Source organism: Chiloscyllium plagiosum, chromosome 25 (genome assembly GCF_004010195.1).
Source record: "Chiloscyllium plagiosum isolate BGI_BamShark_2017 chromosome 25, ASM401019v2, whole genome shotgun sequence".
Taxonomy (NCBI): domain Eukaryota; kingdom Metazoa; phylum Chordata; class Chondrichthyes; order Orectolobiformes; family Hemiscylliidae; genus Chiloscyllium; species Chiloscyllium plagiosum.
Genome location: NC_057734.1, coordinates 7675452 through 7700265, shown reverse-complemented (window position 1 = coordinate 7700265; position 24814 = coordinate 7675452). Strand labels below are relative to the sequence as shown.

The window sequence follows — 24814 nt, the reverse complement described above, 5'->3', positions numbered from 1 at the left end:
ATCAGACAGACAGTTGCACCTACTCTGAGCCGAAAGAGGGAAGGAAACAAACTGAACACACAAGAAAAGAAAGCCCTAGAAAACCTCAAAAAAGACAAAAACATCATTATATTACCTGCAGACAAGGGTCGGCTCACAGTCATCCTGAACAGAAGGAACTACACAGAGAAAGCCAATGCACTACTCGCAGACACCAACACCTACCAACAGGTGGCGCTAGACCAGACCCGACAGCTAGGAATCAAAATTACATATAAACCTCTGTAAGAACCTCTGTAAGAACACAGAACATTACAGCACAAACAGGCCCTTCGGCCCTCGATGTTCCGCCCACCCGTGAAACCACGCCCACCTGTGAAACCATCTAAAGCTGATCCTACACGATTCTATTAGCATCCATATGTTTATCCAATGACCATTTAAGTGCCCTCGGCGAGTCCCCTCAGTCTCCAAGACAAAAGTTCCAGCTTATCCAGCCCTTCCTATAACTCAAACTCTCCAGTCCCAGCAACATCCTTGTAAATTTTTCTGTACTCTGTCTAGTTTAATAACCATGATTCGGAGATGCCGGTGTTGGACTGGGGTGTACAAAGTTAAAAATCACACAACACCAGGTTATAGTCCAACAGGTTTAATTGGAAGCACACTAGCTTTCGAGCGACGCTCCTTCATCAGGACTATAACCTGGTGTTGTGTGATTTTTAACTCAGTTTAATAATATCCTTCCTATAGCAGTGTGACCAGAATTATACACAGTATTCTAAAAGAGGCCTCACTAATGTCTTGTACAGCCACAAAATGATATCTCAACTCCTAGACTCCTTCACCACCCAGTCTACCTACGACACCACTTTCAAGGAATCATGAACCTGGGTCCTTCTGTTTAATAATTCTCCTCAGGCCCGATTATTAATAGTAATAAGTACTGCTCCTACCAAATCACAAGCTGACATTTCTGTAAATTAAACTCCATCTGCCACTTCTTGGCCCACTGGCCCATCTGATCAAGATCTCGCTGTACTCTTAGATAACCTTCTACACAGTTCACTATGCTACCAATTTTGGTTTCTTCCGCAAACTTACTAACCATACCTCCTGTATTCTCATCCAAATTGTTATTCAACACTTATGTCAACAATGTTAATATTAAATCTGAGATTGATCAACTTTTGTTAAGAGATTTGGAGTTTGGCCACAGATCAGCCATGAACACACTGAATGGTGGAACATGCTCAAGGAAATAAATGGCCTACTCTTGTTTCTATGTTCTTAAAACGATTGTGCTTGTGCAAAAAGTGCTTCTCCTGATGTTACAACATCTGTAGAAAATGTGATCTACAAAATATCCATTCCAGATGCAGTATTTGATAAGATGTGAAACCCATAACCTAACCTTCCCCATTCAGATGAATGCAGGAGCTCCCACACCTTCAATTGGTAGCAGCCAGATTTTGGTAGCCCCCTACCAAGGGCAAGAAGCAAATTAACTAGTCATTCAACTCATTGCAGTCTGTGGGGCTTTGGTAAATGACAGCTGCAGCAACTGAAATTCAAAACTAAGGAATCGGCTGTGAAGCACTTTGGGACATTGAGAACCATTAATACAACACCATTCTCGACAAGGATTTGGAACTTAGATAATTATTTATGGAATGCAGGGCAATTAAATTAGAAGTTGCTCTATACTTTACATAGAATCATCATAAAGTTACTTAATTAAAACATGCACCAAATGCTACATTTCAGCTGCAAATGCAGTACCTTTGAACAATGGCACCCATTCTGACAGATCAGATGGATTTGAATTTCCTCTCCTTGATATATTTGTTGGCACCAGATTCAGAAGATTTTCATAAATAGTGGACCTATCAAAAAGCAGAAGAGTATTTTGTCCCCCAGCAAACACATATGAAAAGGTGGGCACTGCAACTGATACACGACTATGATGGTTTCCAACAGTGCGACACAGTATTTACATCGTTGACAATGGTTTCAAACCCACCGTATCAGTGCCAGCCAGATATTCCCTTGCATACACAGAGAAATCCAGAGATATGGTTACATATAGCCACAGAATTTTAGACAGCACAACAATATTAACCTATTTCAAAGATTAAATAAAGTATAATTTCATAGAATGATGCACCACAGAAAGAGGCCATTCAACCCATTAAGCATGCGCTAACTCTTTGAAAGAACCACCAGATTAATCCCACTCCCAACTTCCTCCTATCTTTGCAAATTTCTCCTCTTCAACTCCTTTTTGAAAATCTGAATAACTAGTTGGTTTCCACTGTGCTTTCCAGACAATTTTTAGGTCATAGCTTGATTTATAAAAAATTAATTTCCCTCTGCTTCTCACCAATAAATATAAATTTCAGATGTCTTGATTTCAAAGTCTTCATCACGGAACTTCCAGAGAAAGTATATTCCTGTCAGGGTGAAAGGGAAGGCTGGTAGGTATAGGGAATGCTGGATGACTAAACAAATTGAGGGTTTGGTTAAGAAAAAGAAGGAAGCATATGTCAGGTATAGACAGGAAAATCGAGTGAATCCTTAGAAGAGTATAAAGAAAGTAGGAGTATACTTAAGCCACCTATACAACGTATTCAAGAAGAACAGATACTCAAAAAATACAGTCCGCAGATTCCTCAAGAACAAACCACGACAAGCAGACCAAACACAGCCAGAAACCCTAACCACCTTACCATACATCAAAGAAGTTTCAGAAATGACAGCCAGACTACTAAGACCCCTCGGAATCTAGTAGCACACAAACCCATCAACACTCTCAATCAAAAACTAACAAACCTAAAAGACACAGTACAACCCATGGACAAAACCAATGTCATCTACAAAATTCCATGCAAGGACTGCCACAAACACTACATGGGACAAACAGGAAGAAAGTTAGCCACCAGGATACACGAACACCAGCTAGCCATAAAAAGACATGACCCTCTCTCCCTCATAGCCCTACACATGGATGAACAAAACCACCAATTCGACTGCTGACAACACATCTATCCTGGGACAGGCTAAGCAAAGACATGCCAGAGAATTCCTAGAGGCCTGACACTCCAACCACAACGCCATAAACAAACACATAGATCTAGATACCATCTATCAACCCCTCAGAAAACGAACAGGTAATGATAACACCACAAACCCCAGGAACCCCATCCAGGAAAAATATATAAATAGAAAGGAGGAGACAATAGCTTCGCTTCTCTTGGAGGTAGCCACTAATGATGTTACCTAGCCAGGTAATGAAACGTCTGGATTTCAAACCTACAGCTCAGCGAGCAAACCTACCCCCGAAACCTCAACCTGAGCTACAAACCTTCACAAACCTTGCAATAATAAAATGTCTATTGGATTCTTCAATACTGCAATATCATAAACCAATGCTACTAAAGCACTTTCTCACTGTAATTTCATTTCTGTTCTCAAACATTGCTGAGACCACATGCCTGAGAGAGCTTGGAAAGGAGGTGTAATGGATGCCTGTGGGAATATGGAGGGAAATGCCTATGCAAGCAAGTGGAAGAAATAACTGAGCGGCATGGGCAGAATGGCTGGGGAGAATAAATGCTTATGGAAGGGAGGAAAGAAGAGAACTACCACTGTTGGTAGGGTGGAGTCAAAATGCTATGTAGGGGATGGTGATATCTGTTGTGGGTGGCAGGGTGGTTTTGAATGTTTTGGGGGCCAAGAAGATGCCTGTGAAAAAACGAGTGAGGATTCTCTGAGACCAGCAGGACAAAAATCTGTTTCATCCACAGAGTTACTGTGTAAAAAAGCATCTACCTTCCCACGAGTTTTTTAGAACAGAATTCAGGTACTTAGGTCATGCGCAATGTTTAAAAAGACATGATTCGGAGATGCCGGTGTTGGACTGGGGTGTACAAAGTTAAAAATCACACAACACCAGGTTATAGTCCAACAGGTTTAATTGGAAGCACACTAGCTTTCGGAGCAACGCTCCTTCATCAGGTGATCACCTGATGAAGGAGCGTCGCCCCGAAAGCTAGTGTGCTTCCAATTAAACCTGTTGGACTATAACCTGGTGTTGTGTGATTTTTAACTTTAAAAAGACAGCATGTCTTAAGGGGCCACCCAGCTCTTATAACTCAGACAGAGCTCCATTGTAGCCATTGCTGTATTAGAGCTCACATCACCAAAGTTTTGGCTACCAGCCTGTCTGGGGATTACAACTGACAGTTTGGGAAGCCCTGACATAAGCATTGTACATCCAGTCAATGCTGTGCTGGAGGCAAAATGCCCATCATGGCTAGCAATGGTGGCTGTGTATAAAGAGGATTCCAATACCTTGATCGTAGACATTCAGAAAATTAATTAAAGACAACTGGATAACAGCTGTGGACATCAGGAAATTTGGATATCAGTGGCATCAGTTTCTGTGAATAAATACAACTCTGCAGATTTTCAGTTGGGGCATTAACCAACCAGAAGACACCAACTTTTGGAATTAAATTCTAAGTTTTTTCAAGATCCAAGAAAATTCTAAAAGTCCTTCATTTAATATTAAAAAGGCTGAAACTACAAATACAAGCAAAACTAAAGGCTGTGCAGTGAGCTGTCTTACTCCTTTTCTTTTTCTACAAAAGTAAAAATAAGCTAAAAGCCTGCTGATTTGAGGTTTTTTTTAAAGCAGGTAAGTTGTTCTGAAAACACAGCTCTCCTACTAGGAAATAAAGTTAAGCAAGAGCTGAATCAGGACATCATCATTAAGAACATGAGCATTAAAAATGTGGTTTGCTACATTAAGAACGCTTACCTGTGTCCAAAGATTAGTTGATTCTGCTATGTTTTTTCTTTAACGTGTTGCAAAAGTATAGGAAATTTCAGTGACGATTTAGTATTAAATCATTAGGATCATGCAAACCTATTTCTTGAACTTCCAAGGAAGTACCACATCTATGTTCAGGACAAACATCAAGCCACATTGAACAAAACAAATGAAGTGTCATACTTCAGAAGGTTAACTACTGGACAGATTGATATAGTTCTACCACATGGCAAAGAAACATGGAAGTATAAGAGTATGGTTAGATTCAAGGCTCCTCAACCTTCTACCTAAATGATATTCACACAAAATGCCAATGCTAGTAGAATTAAATACTAAATTTTCCTGTGGCAGATTTATATTGCAAGCTAGCTGTGAAGCATGGAAACAAGCCTGTCCAAAAAAAAAAACCCCAGCACTGATGACATTTGGATCACTATTTGGATGGTATTATGTCCAACAGTTATTGGACTTTCTGTAAGCCAAGATCTATTCCAACAGTATATACTTAGGATTATTGAAAATATAACAACCTGTGTTTGCAAATATCCACAGTTTTATGGTTATGGGTGAGATTTATGTCAAATATACCACAACCTTCATCTCCTGAAGACAGTGGCACAATGTCAAGGATTAATCGTTAATAGTACAAAGCAAGAATTCAACATCTGCCAGAGAATTTCTTTTAGCCCATTTAATCTGCCTGTGGAGTATGCCCCAATCTGCATAAGATTGTACAGGATAAAGAGGACCTGCAACATTGCCTTGGATTGTGTAACCTCCACTCACCATATGCTCCCATCTTTGTAGGCAGTACATCCCGCTTAGTGATTTGGTCAAGAAGATGCGCATTAAAGGAATATCTGAGAAGACTTGGTCACTTTGGTCATATAGAGATGAACATGATATACCATGGCAAGTGATTTTCAGTGGCAAACAAGTCTTCATATCAAAAGTATTATGTCAAGATATGTTCACGTTATACTAATGATGGTGGTTATTTAATGATGTGAAGGTACCGGTGTTGGACTGAGGTGGAAAAAATTAAAAATCACAAAACAATTTTAACTTGGTTATATAATGCACATGACAGCTAGCATGTGAATCTGTGTACTGGCCAGAGATGAATCAGGACAGTCTGCCACTTGAAAATGCATGTGATGCATTCCACTCTTTGAGAGTATTAGAGTGAAGTTTGAAATATGAGACCCGTAAATTCCATTTCCTTGTTTACATAGTTATCAAATTGAAAATGTATCTATGTACAATTGTATAACTGTTTGGTTTTATGTTTATTTAATTTTTGGAATAAGGGAGACGATATGTCTCACAGTCTGCATAACTAAGAATTATATCAGGTGAACATGTCTTTAAGAGTCATGATAATATTATTGTAACCTTATCATCTCGTGACCTGAGGTGATAAAGATCTGAGACTTTTTTAGCCTGGGATCATTTCAACAAATATGCTCTTCAGTTGTAATCTAATACCCTAGTGTGCCTGTGAATGTAATATTTGCACATAATAGCTAATTGCAATAAACATCTGTTGGATTCTTCAGTATCGTGATGTCCACATCTAGTTTCTTGTGTTATGAGAGATAAAGTAAGTGTTGCTACATCAAGTAGAATATCCAGCTAGAAGTAAAACTCACATCAGAGAATTGGATTACACACAGAAAGTAGACAGGAGGAATAAACAGACAATTCTCAGGATGGTAGGCTGTTACTACTGCGGTACCACTAGGAAAGGTGCTAGCGCCACATTTCTAAATGATTTGGATGTGGGAATCAATTGTAACAGGCTCCTTTTATATTCATTATCTATAACTGCCTGGTTTTACCAAGGTGAATGGATGTGGCTAAATTGCTTTTGCAGGGAGGCCCCACCAGCAAATACATCTTCCCATCCCCACCTTTCTCCACCTTCCACAAAGACTGTTCCCTTCACCAATCCTTGATTTGCGCCACTCTACTCACCAACCCCCTCCAAACCTCCAGGTACCTTCCTCTGCAACCAGAAAAGATATAAAACCTGCCAGCACACCATGCCCTCATCCAGGGCCCCAAACAGTCCTTCCAGGTGAGCCAGGAGGTTCACCTGCCTCTCCTCCAATCTAGTTTACTGTATCTACTCTACATCGGACAGCCCAAACGCAAACTAAGGGAACGTTTTGCCAAATATCTCAGCCGGGCCCGCAAGGGTCAACCTGACCTTCTAGTCACCACCTATTTTAATTCCCCTTCCCCCTCCCTTTCTAACATGACCATCCTTGGCCTCCTCCTTTGCCACAATGAATCAAACTGCAAATTGACCTGACCTTCCGCCTCAGCAGCCTACAGCCCGGATGACTCAACTGAGTTCTCCAGTTTCAAACAATCTCCCTTCCCATCACTCGATTCCCTTCCCAGCTCCTCCCCCCCCCTTCTATTTTTTTTAAATTTTTTATTTATTTATTTATTTTTTAAACACCCGGGTGGCCAGTGACAAACACTGCCCTTCACATCAAAGGACAGTGCTGTGTGATCAAAACAGTGAAGGGGAGGGTAGGGACTAAATCAAAATAGAGTTGGAGGGAGAAATGATGCACTCCACTCCCTGCGGCGCCCACCTCTCCCTGAACAACTCCAGGGTGTTGGTGGACACCGCGTGCTCCTTCTCCAAGGACACCCGGGCCCTAACGTAAATCTCCTGTTTACTTTTTTTTTCTTTGTCGAGGGGCACCGTTGGTTCGTGCCTCGGAGAGGGGCAGCGCCGCTGGCGCGCTGCTGGAAAGTCCCTCCCCTCCAAGTGCCGGTGCCTCTTCCCCAGAGAGACCGGGGGGATTTCTTTTTTTTTTCTTTTTTTATCACACTACCACCTAAGTGCGGTAGTGCTTATTTTATCCCCAGCACCCATGGTGTGTGTGTGCAGTGGGAGACACAGTGAAAGACACAAAGTGCACAAATCTTTATTCAATTTCCACCACCAGGAAGATAGGAAAACACCCGGGTGGCCAGTGACAAACACTGCCCTTCACATCAAAGGACAGTGCTGTGTGATCAAAAACAGTGAAGGGGAGGGTAGGGACTAAATCAAAATACAGTTAGAGGGGGAAATGATGCACTCCACTCCCTGCGGCGCCCACCTCTCCCTGAACAACTCCAGGGTGTTGGTCGACACCGTGTACTCCTTCTCCAAGGACACCCGGGCTCTGACACTCCTGTTTATCTTTTTTCTTAAACCCCCACACTACCACCTAAGTGCGGTAGTGCTTATTTTATCCCCAGAACCCATGGAGTGTGTGTGCAGGTGTGAGACACAGTGGAAGATACAAAGTGCACCAATCTTTATTCAATTTCCACCACCAGGAAGATAGGAAAACACCCGGGTGGCCAGTGACAAACACTGCCCTTCACATCAAGGGACAGTGCTGTGTGATCAAAACAGTCGTCCCCTCTTTATATATATATTTTTTATCTTATTTAACCCCCACACTACCACCTAAGTGCGGTAGTGCTTATTATTTTTTTTCCCCAGCAATTCATTCCTCCCATTGACCAATCAGATCGTACCTTCTACCTGTGTTCACCTATCCCCACCGCAGAACCCTGCCCCCCACCCCCACTTTATCTGCAGCTCCCTTTACATCCAACCACAGAGCTGAAGAAGAGTTACACCCAAAACGTTAACGTCTACACTTTCTGATACTGCCTGGCTTGCTGTGTCCTTCCAGCCTCCTACTTGTCTACCTTGAATTCCAGAGAAACAGCACAGACTCAATGAGCTGGATGGCTTCCTTCAGCGCTGCAACCATTCTATGATTCTGATCTTTTGTGGCATTTTTCACAGTCAGGAATGTCTTTGAAGCTGGTAGTTGTTAAGACAATGAGAAGTGGTTGTAATTGGCATATCCCAAGGTCAAGTAGAGGCTAATGTTGTGCCAATTTGTGTTCGGTTGCAAATTTCTATCTGCTACATTTTACATCCTGGTGTCCTGACTAATATTTATCCTAAATTAACATTATTTAAAGAAGCACATTATCTAGTTGTTATCACAAGTTGTTTGTAGAATCTTCCTGTGTGCAAATTGGCTACTGCATTTCAAACATTACAGTGGTGACTGCAGTTTAAAAATGTTAAATTTGCTGTAAAGTGCTTTAAGGCTTTTTGAGATTATGAAAGGTGTTCTGAAGTTGAATAGTTTGGTTTTCAAGGTCAGAGAAGCAATAGAAAATTAACTAATTTTTTTTTTAAAGTACTTTCTATTTTTATACTGTGATTTTTTTCACAGATGCTGCCAGATTTGCTGAGCTTTTCTCGCAACTTTGTTTTTGTTCTTGACTTTTTTTAACTTTAATAGTTTAAAGTGAGGCATCCTATTTGCAAGTGGCATGACGTTAAAGACTTTTATACCTACGCAATTTTAGGAGTTTTGCACTTATCCTATGACATTGATCTGCCTTATTTTCACAATGTTCTTCTTTGTTCCACTTTTTACGTTTGCTAATCTTAATTAAGTGTGCCTGTTTCATATACTTAATGTTGCTAGTGCCTTGAATTGAGAGTGGCATCTGCCAGGTTTCATCATTTGTGACTCATTCGTGGAGGCACAGATCCTTGGCAGAGAAGGCAAGAGTGGTCCTGAGGAAAGTGAATTCTTAGGTTTTAAAGTCATAAAGCACAAAAACAGACCCCACAGTCCAACGAACCCGTACCAACCAGACATCCCAATCCAGTCTAGTCCCATTTGCCAGCATTTGGCCAAATCTCTCTAAATTCTTCCTATTCATGTACCCATCCAGATGCCTTTTAAATGTTGTAACTGTACCCGCCTCCACCACTTCCTCTGGTAGTATGTTCTGTACTGTTCTATCTTATTGCTTCACTGCTGCAGACTTTACATGGTCAGTATCCAACAATTATAGCTTAGTGGAAGAGGCACTACCATATGGGAACTTGTGACAAGTTTGGTTTTTTTGTTGTCATATGTACCTAAGTACAGTGTAAAGTTTTGTTTTGCAAGCAGTACAGGCAGATTATAGCAAACAAGGACATACAGATCATAGGGTGCTTAGAAAGAACAAAGCATACAATGTTACGACTGCACAGAAGGTGCACAAAGAAAGATCAACACTAATAAGATCAACATTATTTGAAGTTAGAGAGGTCGATTTAGCAGTCTAATAACAGCAAGAAGGAAGTTGTTCTTGAACATGTTGGTGTGTGTGTGTGTTCAAGCTTCTGTATCTTCTGCCTGATGGAAGATGTTGGAAGAGAGCATTATCAGGGTGGGAGGGGTGTTTGATGATGTTGGCAGCTTTTACGCGGCAACATGAAGTGTAAATGGAGTCCATAGACAGGAGTGTGGCTTCCATGATGGTCTTGACTGTGCACACAACTTTCTGTACTTTCCTCTGGTCGTGGGCAGAGTATTTCCCATACCGAGTCATTACATACCCAAATAGAATGCTTTCTGTGGTGCATCTGTAAAGGTTAGTGAAGGTCTTTATGGACATGCCAAATTTCCTAAGTCACCCGAGGAAGAAGAGACATTGCTGTGCCTCCTTGACCATCGCATCTGTGTGGAAAGTCCAGGTTGTTGATTTTCATCACTCCTAAGAATTTGACACTCAACATATAGTCTATCCATCATAGCTCCGTTAATATAGATAGGGGTGTGTCCTCCTCCTTTCTTTCTGAAGTCAATGATCAATTCTTTTGTTTTGCTGACATTGAGAGAGAGGTTGTTATCATTGCACCACAACACCAAGCATTCTATCTCCTTCCTGTATTCTGACTCACAGTTGTTTGACATCCAGCCAACTTGTGGATATAGAGGTTGGCTACACAGTTGTGCATGTGCAAGGATTACAGTTTCATAGAGGTGAAAATCGGTGGTTTTGTTGATGGTACAATTAGGAAGATCATCCCGGTGTCAAATATGACTGGTTATGAACATAAAAATAAAATACCACAGTTGCTGGAAATTTGAAAACAACTTCTGAAAATGCCTAGCAAACTTTGTAATATCTATGAAGAGAGAAGCAGCTAACATTTCAAGTCAAATATTACTTCCTCTTCACACCTTGACTGTACCTTAACTGGAGAAAGGAACAGTTTGGTTTAGCCTCAGACTTTTGCCAGGATGCAGTGACTTGACCAGAGGAGCGCATTTTACATGATCATGGTTGCAATGTTAAGGTAATTTATTGCAATGAGCTTGTGGTAATTTGTTCCTCCGTCTTCCCACTTGAATTTGAATATACTGCAGAGATACAGCTGGTGGAAATTCTCCAGCGACTTGAGGTGACCCAAGTCTTGTTGCCATATAGAAACAATAGCTTTATTGAACATTATATTGGTCTTGGAAACACAATACTGATGCGAATTAGCTTCTTTGTGGATTTGTGTACAAAGTTGGAATTTTAAAATCATAGCTGAAAATATAGGAGTTTACCTTGAAACATTACCATAGATTTTGATTACATAAATATGCAAAAACTCAATTTAAGTTGCACATGTAAGATCTGAGGCTCATTGCCAGCTCATGCTGGTGAAAGTTTTTTTTTGACAATTGTATGTCCTGGACGACTTGTAAATTAATCCATCAATATGTAGCATGCCATATTTCTCTGCATGCTGAGGTGCTGATTTCTGTTTTCCTCAGCACGAAAGCAAAATAAAGATTGGGGTCTTTCCTTGTAGCTATGTTGTAGATTTTAGTACTGTCAATGTGAATTCAGACTCTTAAATAAGCCTTACATCTTTTACACATAAAAACAAAAATATCTACTAATATGCTGCCTTTGAAGTTTTCGCAAGAGCATTATAAAGCAAAATACGATAAAAAGCCAAACAAGAGATATTAGGCCAAATGATCAAAATCTTGGTTAAAAAGGTGCTTAGGCAGCTAAAGGTATTATCAGTTGTGGAGTGATCAATACAGGGAGACTGAAGAGATCTGAATAGATAAGGTCAAATAACCTGGAGTGTTGTGGGGATGAAGGAGATTACAGCACCAGGAAATGACAAGCTCTTGTATGGATTTAAGAACAAGGATGATAATTTTAAAATCTCAAATTGCTTGTTTTGGGTTCAGTAGAAGTTAGCAGGCATGGAGTAGACATAAAAGGAACTCAGATTTATGGATAATAGAGTGTAGGAGACCATCTGGGAGATCATTATCAGTAGATGTGACAAAGCGGCAATGAGTGTTTCGAAGTAAACAAGGTGAGTTAAGGCCAAAAGATGAAGTTACAGAGGTGGAAATAGTGAGTATGTAGTCATCTCTGGATCAAATATGATACCAAGATTTGCAAATAGTCTGGTTCAGTCCTAGACTAGCAATGACATGGCTCCTCCCAGCAATCGATGTGAGACTTACAGGCTGACCAAGACTTCAGGTCAGGTGTCAGCATCAGTGTTTCCAAACACCGTTATAGAGATAAGACTTAGACTTTACGATCTGAATGTTTTTCTTAACTTTTGGCTTTCTTATAAAAAAGCATAAATAAAGTTTTGATTTTGTAACAAAAATGGTGCCAAAGAATGGTGCCTTTGTACACTTTTCACTTTCCTGTACTTGAATACACATGACAATAAAATATTTTCTAAAATTCTAGACTAAAGCCAGGGAGGGGGATAGAATCAGTTGTATAATTGATATTTATTTGATTGTTCACCTTTTTCTTCAGTAAATTAAAATAAAGATATGCTGAAAGCCACAAAGTTTCTATGAAGGCATAGCATGAGACTGATAGCTACAAATAATGAAGAAACAGCTTTTACTTTTTTGTTTATCCCAGGAATATTACAGAAAATCTATTAGATTGCATGATTAGAGTTTTGTTTGCTATTACAGCTTGTAGTATGAGAACTAAATAATTTAACATGATACAAAAGACACAATGGATCCAGTACTTTTGCAGAATCTTAAATGTTCTGTATTTTTACATCATCTGCAAATCTAATTAGTTTACATTGGCATTCTGAACTTTGTCCATTTCATGTGGATGAGAGTCAACAAAAATGGCAGCACTGACCCCTTTCACACTCTAATTGGCATTTTTGCATGTCTTATACTGTAACTCTTTTTCATTCTTTTGAAATGAGTATCCACATCACATTCTTTCTAGATTCTGATAATTTTAATTTATTCAGTACCCTTGCATGTGGAACCACTTAAAATGCAAGTGGATTATGCATCACATGTAATGTACTTTGTCTGTCTCAATAGTAAAACGTGAATTTTCTTTTCATTAAGGTTAGAACTGGTGACTGAGAAGCAAATTAGAAAGACAGGAAACTAGGAATTACAATACCACTATAGAAAAGGGAAAATAAATCACAGAAACTATGTGAGACATCTTTACCAAGGGATAAGAAGATTGGCTGCAGAAGGAGTGGTGGAGAAGGGAAAAAGGGCAGCATTTGCTGTTTAAATAAAGTTTCCATTTGATTGTTCTAATAGTAGGTTTACTAAATCTATTGGCAGAGATAAATTTGACTTGGATACTTCCACTGTGTCCTGAATCTGAGGTGCAAAAGGAATTGAAATTGACCTAATAGAAGAGAAGGCAAAGAATGAGAAATGGCACTTTTAAGTGCCAGCTAAATTAACGTGAGTTACTTGTTCTCGACATGCTATACTGATCTACTTCCACAACTTTAATCAAACTGCTTAGCCAAAGGACCCCATTTCACATAGGTGTTAGTTCAGGCAGTTTTCATATAATTAATATTCAACATCCCATAGGTGTCTTTTCAAAGACTACCTCGGATTTCAACAGTCTTTCACAATACTGTAGTTGTTATCGACACTGGTACATGTGCAAAATTAGCACATCTGGCTGCCCATTTCTCCTTCCAGAATGCTGTTTTCTTTTATAGGTATTTTCAAGATGCTTGCAGTGTGACAGTGATAGCACAATTAAGGCCAAAAAGTTAAATAAGTTATCAAAATAAAAGAAAGGAGCATACTATTATTATTCACCAAAATAAAATACATGAACAGTTTTCTTTTCTTCCTTTCTCTCTCCGTGTCTTCCTATTCCAAAAGAATCACATTACATACCATAATTTTTCTATATTTAATGAGGGGGGGGGGAGAGAGAGAGGAATTCAGTATTAGATGTTAGATATTAGATACTTTGTATCATAACTTTGGAAGAACAGTGAGTCTTGATCTGACATTTGTACTGGCATCTACACAATGCTTAAGACAGTCTGAAGATTGATGGCTCCTTTTTGAACTCTGACTGGAATACAATCTGGGCAAAACTGCACGGGATTTAGCTGTGCTCTTGAATTGCCCTCTGTTCTGAGCATTTGAATCAGCATCAGGGCTTTCATATTCAACAATTTCCATTTTATCCTCTGAACTGCACTCTTCAAAACACTGTCTTGGGCCACAAAGGGCAATTCCTATCTTTTCAGCAAGTGAGTCTTCTTTTTTGATTTTCTTCATAATGAGAGAAAATGTGGCAGAAAATAATGCATTTGCAATTTTCATATTCTGTTTTTTCACATCATCTGGGTGAGGTTTCATATAAGTTCTGCAGATGATTTTACAAGCCTCATCTCCATGGTGTAATCCTTTATCTTTCCTTGAGCTCTGTGCACAGAAAAAAGCTTCATCAGTGAAAGCAGTAATAATAATGGCATTGTCTAAACTGGATTGCTTCTTCACTTAGTGTCAACAATTCTATGTAGTAGTTTATGTCACCCTGAAATTCCTGGGCCCTGGAGCAAGATTACTAACTCATTCACTTTGGCAGCTTTGAGCCGAGAATTTGGAACTGTTCCCATTACTCCCAGGGTTGTATCATCTTTTTTGTTATCCTCACCTTTGGGAGCACATGCTCAAATACATTACTGATTCCTCAGTAGACGGTAGGAATGGCTGTACATTCCCAATGTCAGGTTCTATGGGAGTTTAAAATTCAACTGCTGGATTTGACTGCACAGTCATGGAAGCATGGAGCAAGAGTAGACCATTTAGCCTGTCAAAATAGTTCTGCTATTCAACTGAATCTCTGTTAACTTGTTGTACCTGCCTCGTTTCTGTAAACATTTATTACTCTTACCTAATAAAATTTGTGAATATTATTTTGATTTTTCATTTGACCCCTTTCTTAGATGTTTTTGAAGGAAGAGTGTTCCAGATTCGCATGAGGTGTGGTGATACTCCATCGCCAGTCATATCTCTCTGACGAGAGAGCAGCACTGTGGCACCTGGGACTATGGTGACTTTATCTTTTACTTACCCTTTGTATGAAGAAGTGTTTCCTAACATCTCCCCTGAATGGACTAACTCTGACTCTGAGGTTATGATCTCTTAACCTATAATACCACACTAGGGAACATTGGTTTGCAGGCACTGCAAGTCTACACTAAACAGCAAATCATTCGGGTTTATGCCCAAAGCCTGATAGTAGTCATGGGACCTTCATAGCTGGAAAGTCTATGAGATTCATAGTGAGGACTGCCAGGGTATAATTGACACACAGAGATCTGGCCTGGAAATTACTGTCTGAGCAGTGCTCTCTGTTGCCTTCTGTCATCCTGAAATTACAATTACACAATGGGAAAGAAAATAGCTGCAAATACACCCAGAATGAACAAAGTGATGCAGAAGGCTGCAAAACCCATGGAAGTGAGACCATTCAAAGAGCAACATGACACATAGCTAAGTTGACTATAGAGGACATACATCGCAGTCTCAACTTCACTGGTGACACTTAGGCATTAGCCTTCTGTTTGCTGTACATCCTCAAACACTGCTGAGTATTCATGCAAGATCAACACTTTTGGCTGTTGAGGCCAGTGATGCCATATCAACATCTTTGCAGCAGGAAAAGTGCAATGTTCACAATGTCTAAACATGTTGCCAGTGGCTTCTTAAATCTGGCATTGCTCCATGGAATATAATGCATGCCGACTGATGTCTGGCCTTCCAGTGCAAGTTACAGTATGAGCTACACAGAGATACAAGCACACAGAGTTAGTGGCATTATGAACATGTTTAAACAAATGTGATACTTTATTTACAGTGATATGTCAGCCATTGCCAACAATGTCCTTTTGGTCTTTCCCTTCTATAAAGTCTTAAGTGCAGCCCCAGCTTCAACAGTGAATTTGGAGGGAGCCTAGACTGTCATTCTTCAGCCTTGGAAGTTTGGTTGGACAATCCTGGAAGCATTTGAGAGTATCCTTGCTGGTGCCAAAAGCACATTCATCAGCTTGACTGCCACAGTTCTTGGTCCCATGCAGGATGAAAGTGGAAGGCCCTGCCACCTGGGGAGTGCCCAGACATGAGACTTTGGGGTGATCTATCTGTAGTTCTTCTTCTGGCCCAGTGCCTACAGGCATCAGATTGTCTCTGTATGAGAAAGAGACATGTGGTGTGAACCATTGTTGTTAAGGTCCAGTGGCTAGGTTGATGGAATGCATGTCTGTGCACATATGCAGCAGACCCTGATATTGCTGAACCTGGCTCTCCTGTTCATAAAAGCCACCAGATGCTCACATCACATTAGTGAATCTAAATGGCAGCTCTATTCCCTTGAATACACTGCTGGATCACTGTAATGTTCAGCAGCACAGATGTCGAGATTTATGATGGTCCTTTGCCATCATGAAGAATAGGTCTTGCCATCTTCTATATAGCCAGGAGCATAAGGAGGAAGAAGGTAAAAAAATTAAGCAACCTATACAACCCCTTTTGCCAAGAAGTCTGTGGGAAAAACTAATTTGACTGTGATAACAAGATAAAGGTATGGGAACCAAAGCTCTCATACCTTTCTTCTCACTGTCATAACCATTATGATGGTTATATTGCTGTAGTATAAAACGAGAACCCTGAATCTGTTGTGGATCTGCATTTCTGCATCTTCTGCACTATAAGGGCCATTGCCTCCTACTTATGTGCCTGGTGCTCCAGTGGCACCTTGTGCACAAGCACAAAGTCCCTAATTGCCAATACCAAAGGTCCTCTTCTGTCAGGGGCTGCGTAGATTCCTGGTTCAATAGTCCTCCAAGTGTTAGTGGTCTAGGCCATTTCTTCCTTGGCCAACTGCAGACATGTGGCTGTGAAATGTTCACTACTTTGTACCCAAGACTCGAATCTAGCTAATGTTTCTAATGTTTTAAGCTACCAATAACAGCTGGTGGGAGGTCCAGGAGGCAGTGTTGTTGATGTTTGCTGGTGGTGTTGAAACCCTCCTCCTAGTAGGGCCTTTCTTGCAGGCTGACAGTCTTGCCTGTTAAAACACTGGACATTTTCATTCAAACCTGCCAGACACAAAAGAGAGAAGGTAACATGGCGTAGGGTAAAAGGTGGTGTGCAATCAATAACATTTTGTGGGATTACTGTGAGGTTGCACTGGAATGAACAATGATACTTACTCAGTTGGCGAGATGTAAATGTCTCAGCATCCCTGCAGGAGTGCTTCCAGTGCTTCTGCGAGGGCCAGGATTCTTCCCTCTTAGAGGATAAAGGACCTAATGTTATGCATCCCAACACTTATCTGGGTCCTTTCTGCCCTATTATAGACTGTTTATTCAAGAATGAGAGAGAAAGGGAGGGTTTGAGAGGAAAGGAAGGGGTCCGATGCATATGGGAGTATGATGGTGATGCCCCAAGTGAGTAGGCAGCTCAGAAAGTATAAAGCATGTTATTCCAGAACAGTTGTGTGGCTAACAGCGAGTGATAGAAATGTTGCATGCAATGGTGAGAGTGGTAGAGCCTGAGCCTTGGTGGGAGATATATGCAGTAGCCGAGATAAGAGTTGAGTGTCAGCAGCAGAGAGAAGAATATGACACTTATCTTGGCAGAATGGAAACTGTCATTGATCCATTTCCTGAACTGCTGTGTGTCCCACTGAATCATGGAAACAGCATTGACTTGTGTGGCAACATCAGTCTAGACTGGAAGTGTTTAGTGTTGTAGCCTCCTTTGCCAGAACTCTGGGAACAGGAAGGCCTTACACTACAAAATCCCATCCATAAGAACCTCCAAATCCCTGTCAGAGAATCACAGTATCAATTTCCCTTTATCTGACATGCTTCCAAATTAGTCAGGTACTGAGCAGAGCAGCTTTGAAATGCCAGTGTTTGTCTGGGTGGCCAATGGCTTGTCAAAATGACATAAGGGATGCCAGTCTATCCCAGGATATTCATTAAGTGACAGGTTCTTCTTAATACAGTGAGTGGGAGAATAGTGCGAGCATCAGATGAAAGGGGTGCCATAGTTTTGGTTTACGTAATTAATGAAGTGTGTTTGATAAAATACAGCAGGAAATCTCATTGGGCCTTGTGAAGAGAAACCCTCTATGAAATTTAGTGAAGTTGTCACTTAAACATAGTGTGGTTAAATTCAGCTGAATAAAACTACTAGATTATTATAAAAGTGAATATGCTTCATTTGTATTGAATCTTGTTCCTGCTTGTTGAAAATACTTGATAGTCTGCTTGAACCATAAGCTGCCATCTTTCTGCGGGTGCACTATGTACCCACGTACCCATGTACATGTATTGTACTCTGCATTGTGACTTGCTCAACAGTCTAGAAAATGGAAAACATTTACCCCATTTTCCAGAGTCCTCATTGAAACTATGGTAGCAGCAAACTCCTCCAAGACAGTCAAACACCACCGTCCTAACACATTGGAGTGTCACCCATACCCTAAATCATTAATACCTCCTTCTCCCACTACCCAACCCTCAATCCTCTCAAGCCATACCGATGCATCCCTTCCCTTTTCTAACTTATGTTGACCATCATGTCCACAAGTCCGCAAGTGGAGCTGGTCACCATGTGCACACTGGAAAAGATGTTGAAGTTCTACAAAGTCCTATTTGAAGTTGGTGTAACAATTCACTACTTTCCTTGGTACCGAATTCAGGCATTTTTCCAGCATTTAATTGTGCATACCCCAGTCTTCTTCCATAAACTACCCCACTGAAATCCTTATCTGAGTTATCTGCAGCAGAAACCATATGCTGTCTTGCCCTCCTGCCACCCCTGCCTGTTTACTTTTCTCTAAATTATGTGCAAGTTCAGGATCAGAATTGATTGCCATGGTATCAAATCAAGTGACAGTTCATATTTGTGTTCTTATTTCTCCACTGATTGGCTTGGTTGTACATTTGGGTATCTTGAAAGAAGGAAGGCACAAGAGTACAGCTGTGATGCAGGGAGATAGAGGAAGTAAGAGGCATGTGGTTACATCAACAGGAGTGCACTCTGCATTGTCAAAGGAATGTATGAAGTGTGAGGGAAGGTGGGATTGACAAGGAGAATTTTTATACGAAATTACTGTCAACTTTAATAGTCCAGCACTGCTGCTGCCCATGGCCTCAGCAATGGGCATCCTAAAAGTAGCCAACATCACACCTCCAAGTAGGTGTGCTTGATTACTCTCTGGTTAGCTCCTGCTACTCCCATTTGTGTGTCATCTTGTCCTGGAAGAGAAATTAAAACATGTGAGGGTCGTAAAATCTGTATGGGTGCCACGGCTATCATAGTTGAATAACTGCGTGTGTGTGCCGTCAGCAAGCCGCAATTCCACAAACCTTGGTGGATGTGAAATTTGCAGCTATGCTAAAAAGGTGGATAATTTTAGTCAATCCAGTCACATGTTTCATGACATATCTCTACAGTAGGTGGGACGTGAACCCATGTCTACTGGTCCAGAGGTAGATATACTACCACAACACCACAAGAACCCCTGCAGTGTTAAACCTGGGAAGGTGCAGCACATCACTGCCAGGCATTAGTTGAGATTGGGAGCAGTTGTTAGAAGGTGAGTAGTAGGAGTGTGATGAATCAAGCAATTTCTGAGATGACTTGTGCAGTAGGATATGGTAGTTAGAAATACATTTACTGACCTTGATCATTACATTTGGCCAGTGGAGAGGAAAGTATATTTGGCCTCAGTGTCTTTGAGTTATGAAGAGGGAGGAAATGAACAGCCTAATTTCTGATTGCTGATCTTTACTCATGGACCCTTGATGGAAAGTGCCAAGCAGTGTTGCAACATAATATATGATCATGTGAGTTACATGTGAATGATGACCATTAGTGTGACATGTTTTGTCTGAGGAATGAGCAGTCAATGCTTCAGAAAGTGAGGGAGGGATGGGTAAAGCCTTAAACCTTAAAGCTATTTCATGACTGAACTGAATCAGTGAAATACATCAATGTGAAAGGCCAGTTTGTCCTTAGAATGGCAACCAGCCATTCTACTTGACTAAAATCACATGCTGACATTCTTCTGTTCTAATTTATTCTGCTGAGTCACGGATGTCAAGATCAATAACCCAATAAATTTTACATGGTTGTATGTGATTACTTAAACAGAATTGAAATCTGATTTTTTAGTACTGTTGTCAAATGCTTGAGAATTACAATAAATAGAGGGAGATACACTTTTCCATTTAAAAATTAATCAGTGATCAATTGAATTATAGTGAAACTAACTTTAAATGACTTTTATAGTGTGATTACTGGCCTGGCAGCTGTTTCAAAGCAATGCATATTTATAACATGCAACCTGTTACACACTACTTTTTAAACCTTAAGAGGTAATTCAACAGCATCATCCCTAAGAAAATGAATTTAGTTGGGTAGAGTCAATGACAGAATAAACAGTATGTAATCCGTGGCATGAATAGAATTGCTAATTCAAGATTTCACATATCCCTTTTTGTGATGCCAGTCAACAAATATGGTAACATCACAGCTAAGCATAACCTTACCAATAGATGCTAGTTTGATAAATACTTTTAAATCTAAGATGCGTAGAGTTTTTTTAAGCAATGAGTACGTAGAGATATGAAGCCAATACATTTAAATGGAGTTAGAAAATTGATCAGCCCTGATACAATTCAAAGATGGAACAGGCTCAGGAGCTGTATATTTATTTCTGGCAGGTGTCAACAACCACAAATGCTGAATTACCAAACTTGCCCATATTTCAGGAAGTCTCAGAAATCACGGTGATATCATACTCCCACATGCTTATCTTATCCTCAACGCCTCAGTCTTATTCTTAAGCTTTCTTGCATTAAAATATATTCCACTTAACTTTTTTCTTATGTAACCTATGCTTCTTCTACCTTCCAAAGATAATTACAACTATTTTGATTTTAAATTCTATCTCTGCTTCTCTCTTCTTTGAACAATTTGTTAAGATCCCAATACCTTCCAATTTAATTTTAATCCACCCTAACAGCATTAGTTAAACTCCCCACAAATATGTTGGTACCATTCTTGTTCAGATGTAACCTAATTTGTACATGTCCACTTTCCCTAGAAACAGTTCCAATGCCTCAGAAATCTAAAGCTCACCCTTCTCTACAATTTCTCCAGCTACTTATTCTATAAGTTATATCCTTCTATTCTTAAAGTCAATACTTCATGGCACTGGGAATAATTATAGATTGCTATCTTTTGAAGAGAGTTCAATTTACTATCTCACCTTAAAGTCAGCTGGCAAGACATAATTTCTCTTTTTTGCAATGTCTTTGATCCTAACATGGATCACAACTTCTGGGTGTACACTCTTCACCTTCAGAATGCACTGCAACCATTTCATGACATCCTTGAACCTGGAATCTGGGAGGAAACTATCCTGGAGTCATATCTACAGCTTTAGATGTATCTGTCTACACCCTTCACTCACGAATCCCTTACCCCTGTTGACCTTTAAAACTTCCTACTCCCTGTTGAGCAGCTGTACAACATATTGTGCCTTGTCTCTGGCTTGCCTCCACAGAGAAGCTGTCACTCTCACCATTTTCCAAGGTCAAACCATGCTTTGTGAGTCAGATGCTTTTGGGAGTTTCATCACTTTCTGCCTGGTCTTCTATCTGTCAGTCAACCATTACTTCTCAGCCTTTTAAATAGCTGCTGCTCAATCTCCAAAACCTGAGGCACCTCCTCCTGTACATTTGACTGCCAAGAGTGTCTAGGATTTTCCCTGTAGTTCAGGATAAACAAATCTCAGGCCTGAACTCCCCAGACATAACTAAATAGAATATGGATCCCTGCTTCTGTTTAACTCTTATTCCTACTTAATTATAGACTACAAAAGTTTATTCTTGGTTATGTCAACTAACCAGAATCCCTTTACTCTATCAACTGAGAAGTTCAGTTTTGAAGTTCTAAAATAAGATTGTTAAATTTTTAAACTGTACTTAAACCTAAATCAATATCCAGTTCCACCTGAACCATCCAGCAGAAATCATTAAGTATTGAAAAAGGGAGGCTAACATATTTTAGCTTCCATGAGCCAGAATTATCTACTTCTGTTCCAACCTGTCAGCACCAGCTATAAATAACTCACAACATAACCTTAATTCATTTGTCAATCAACACTTTTCCAATAACCTGTCGTGAATTTGAATGCTAGAAGGACAATTTGTTTTAAGCAAAAACAAGCTAAAAATGAACCTACCTTCCTTGATCCAGATGATTTGCTTTTGAAATAGCATACTTGTTTGACCACTGGTTTGGGTTCTTGTTTAACATTAGATTCAGTTCCAGCTTTCCTAGAAGGTGCAGAACTTGCTTTTCCGTCAAGACGGTTGCTCCTGCTTGTTGAGCTTACTTTGGCACCAGAAGCATCTTCCTTGTTCACTTTAGGCTTTGGTTGTGGTGTTTTGTCTTGCGTTGGTTCTGAAGGCGTCTTTGAACTTCTTGGTTGGCTTGAATGCGATGTTAAATTTTCATCATCCCACTTCTGTTCAACACGCCCATGCTTTTGCTGACCTGGATCCAAGTTCTTCTGTGATTCAGTAAAATCTTTAACTCTTTTCTCAAAAGTTTTTTTAATATCTATCGCATTACTTCCCTTGGAACGACTGACTGATAGCTGATTTTGAGAGGCGGCAGAATTTCTATTTGATACTTTTTCAGTCACTAGTTTTTCAACCAATTCTTTCACAACATCTTCCAGAACTTTTAAGAATTTGCTTTCTTCCAAAACTATAACAAGATCTTCACATGACACTCCAGATGATTCTGTCCCAGTTTTGGAAGCACTTTCCTTTTTGGATTTGCTGGCTGATCCTTTGGAATGTGTGTTAGTTCGGTCACTAGGTGTAGTACTAGTAAAAAATTCTTCTTCATTTGCATGAAATGAGGATGAAAATGCTGAAGTGACATTGGATTTAGAGTCATCTTGATTTCCAGAGAACTTTACAGATTCTAAAGGCGGAATCTGAAAGACAAAAATTTATTCCCAGCAGGATAAATTGCAGTCTCAAATTCGGCAGTAATAACTATAAATATTATTTTATATGAAATTATTCCTAACTAAAAGAAGGCAATTGCTATTACAAAAAAGGGGGGAGAAAGCATGTAATTAGCAGCAAAGAAATGTGCAAGATAATAATGATATCCAGTCTATGGCCCTGTCTATTTCATTCATGGTTGTCAACAAAGCAACCAATCCAGAGACCTCTGCACCTCCATTCATGGTTGGTCAGTATTAAGGTATTCATCAAACTGAGGTATGTTTCCAAAACTACATTTCAGATTCTGGAAATCTAGGAAAAATATAGAAATGCTGTGAAGCACTGAGCAGTTTAGAAAACATCCGTGGAGAGAGAAATGGAGCCAGCTTTCCATCAGAAAGATAATCTGCCTAAATGGCTGCTTTTATCCTAGAATTAGTGTTGATTTCTGCCCTTTGCTTTTTCTCCAGAAAAGCCATGCTACAGGTAGATGGGATTCTTCCAGCCTCCAAACAAAATGTGAAAGTACAACAGCAAACTAGAGCAAATGAACATAAGAAATAGGAGCAGGAATTGGATGTGCTACTCATCAAGCCCGCTCCACCACTGAAGATCACTCTTCTATCTCAACTGTACTTTCCCATATCCTGTGATTCCCTTGGTGTCCAAAAACTTTTGATTTGCCATTCATTTTTCCTCTGGAGGACTGTTAGGCCTCCGCTTGGAATCTGATGACAGTAGCACATTTAAATCATGAGCTCACCGAGTATAGGAAGTCCCAAGTGTGGAAGCAAATTTTACAGTCTCTGCTGAAAATTATAGTATCTGTCCACAGAGTGGGCCTTAAGTAAGACATCATTAGATTTGACCCTTAGCAAAACCTTAACAAATCATATAAGCTTCTAGTTCAGAATTCAACCAATTTGCCAAGTTCCAATTTGAATGACTCCATTATGTATTAAAAGGTATGTAATTCAGTAACATCTCAGGGTAGATTTTAACTGTTGGGTGACAAATCAGTGGAGCATGTCAGGTGGCAGCCCAATAAGTGGCAGAAGGAGGACATGTCCATTCTGAGGGCTGGGTGTTATTACATGCTCCTAGCAGTTTTCGAGTCCCAAAGGGTTCACTGGTTATTGGTTGTAGTTGTGGAACCCTAGCAGCACTATTGTTTCTCCTGGCCTTAAAAATAATTTTGAACCTTGTCATTTTCATCCTGCTTCGTTGGACAGTACCTGGTAAAGCTGGGAACGAACAAAGCATTACTGTGCCCCGCTGTCTCCAGAATGGCAGTCAGGTACCGATGCAGATTAATGTCAGCTGAATTGGAAACAGGAATAGGGAAATAAAGTTTTGGAAGAGACTACCATTCTATTAAAATGGTAAAATAACCATAGCTCTGTCAGACCATTGGACTGCTCGCTCCACTGTCCAGTAGAACCTGTGAAAATCTTCCTTCATTCTAATTGTGCTTACTTTATCTTCTGATGAATCTTCGTCATCAGCAAAGTAGGTGCCATGTCCTGACATCCTTTCCTTTACGAACCTGTTGTTGCCAACGCTTGCCTTGTAGTTTACCTGGAATGTGAATAAGAACAATATCAATGTTTTAGTTGGTGTACTATGAAGATTCAGTTCTAGGATCATCAGCTCTTTATTCAATTTGTTTTTGGAATGTGGATGACAATGACAAGGCTCAACTTTGGTGTTTGTCCTGTGAAGATGGTGGTGGTGAACTTTCTCCTTGAACTGCTTTGAAATTTGTGATGATGTTGCTCCCA

General features: G+C 40.1%; 1 long non-coding RNA gene across 1 annotated transcript in view; it reads left to right on the top strand.

Annotated features, from left to right (window-relative positions):
• LOC122562542 overlaps window positions 1–24516 on the top strand; it is a 27673-nt gene extending 3157 nt beyond the window's left edge. The window contains exons 2-3 of the long non-coding RNA XR_006315355.1: window positions 14931–15037; window positions 23504–24516. This is a non-coding gene — a long non-coding RNA (uncharacterized LOC122562542). The remainder of the gene's footprint in view (window positions 1–14930; window positions 15038–23503) is intronic.
• The last annotated feature ends 298 nt before the right edge of the window (window positions 24517–24814 follow it).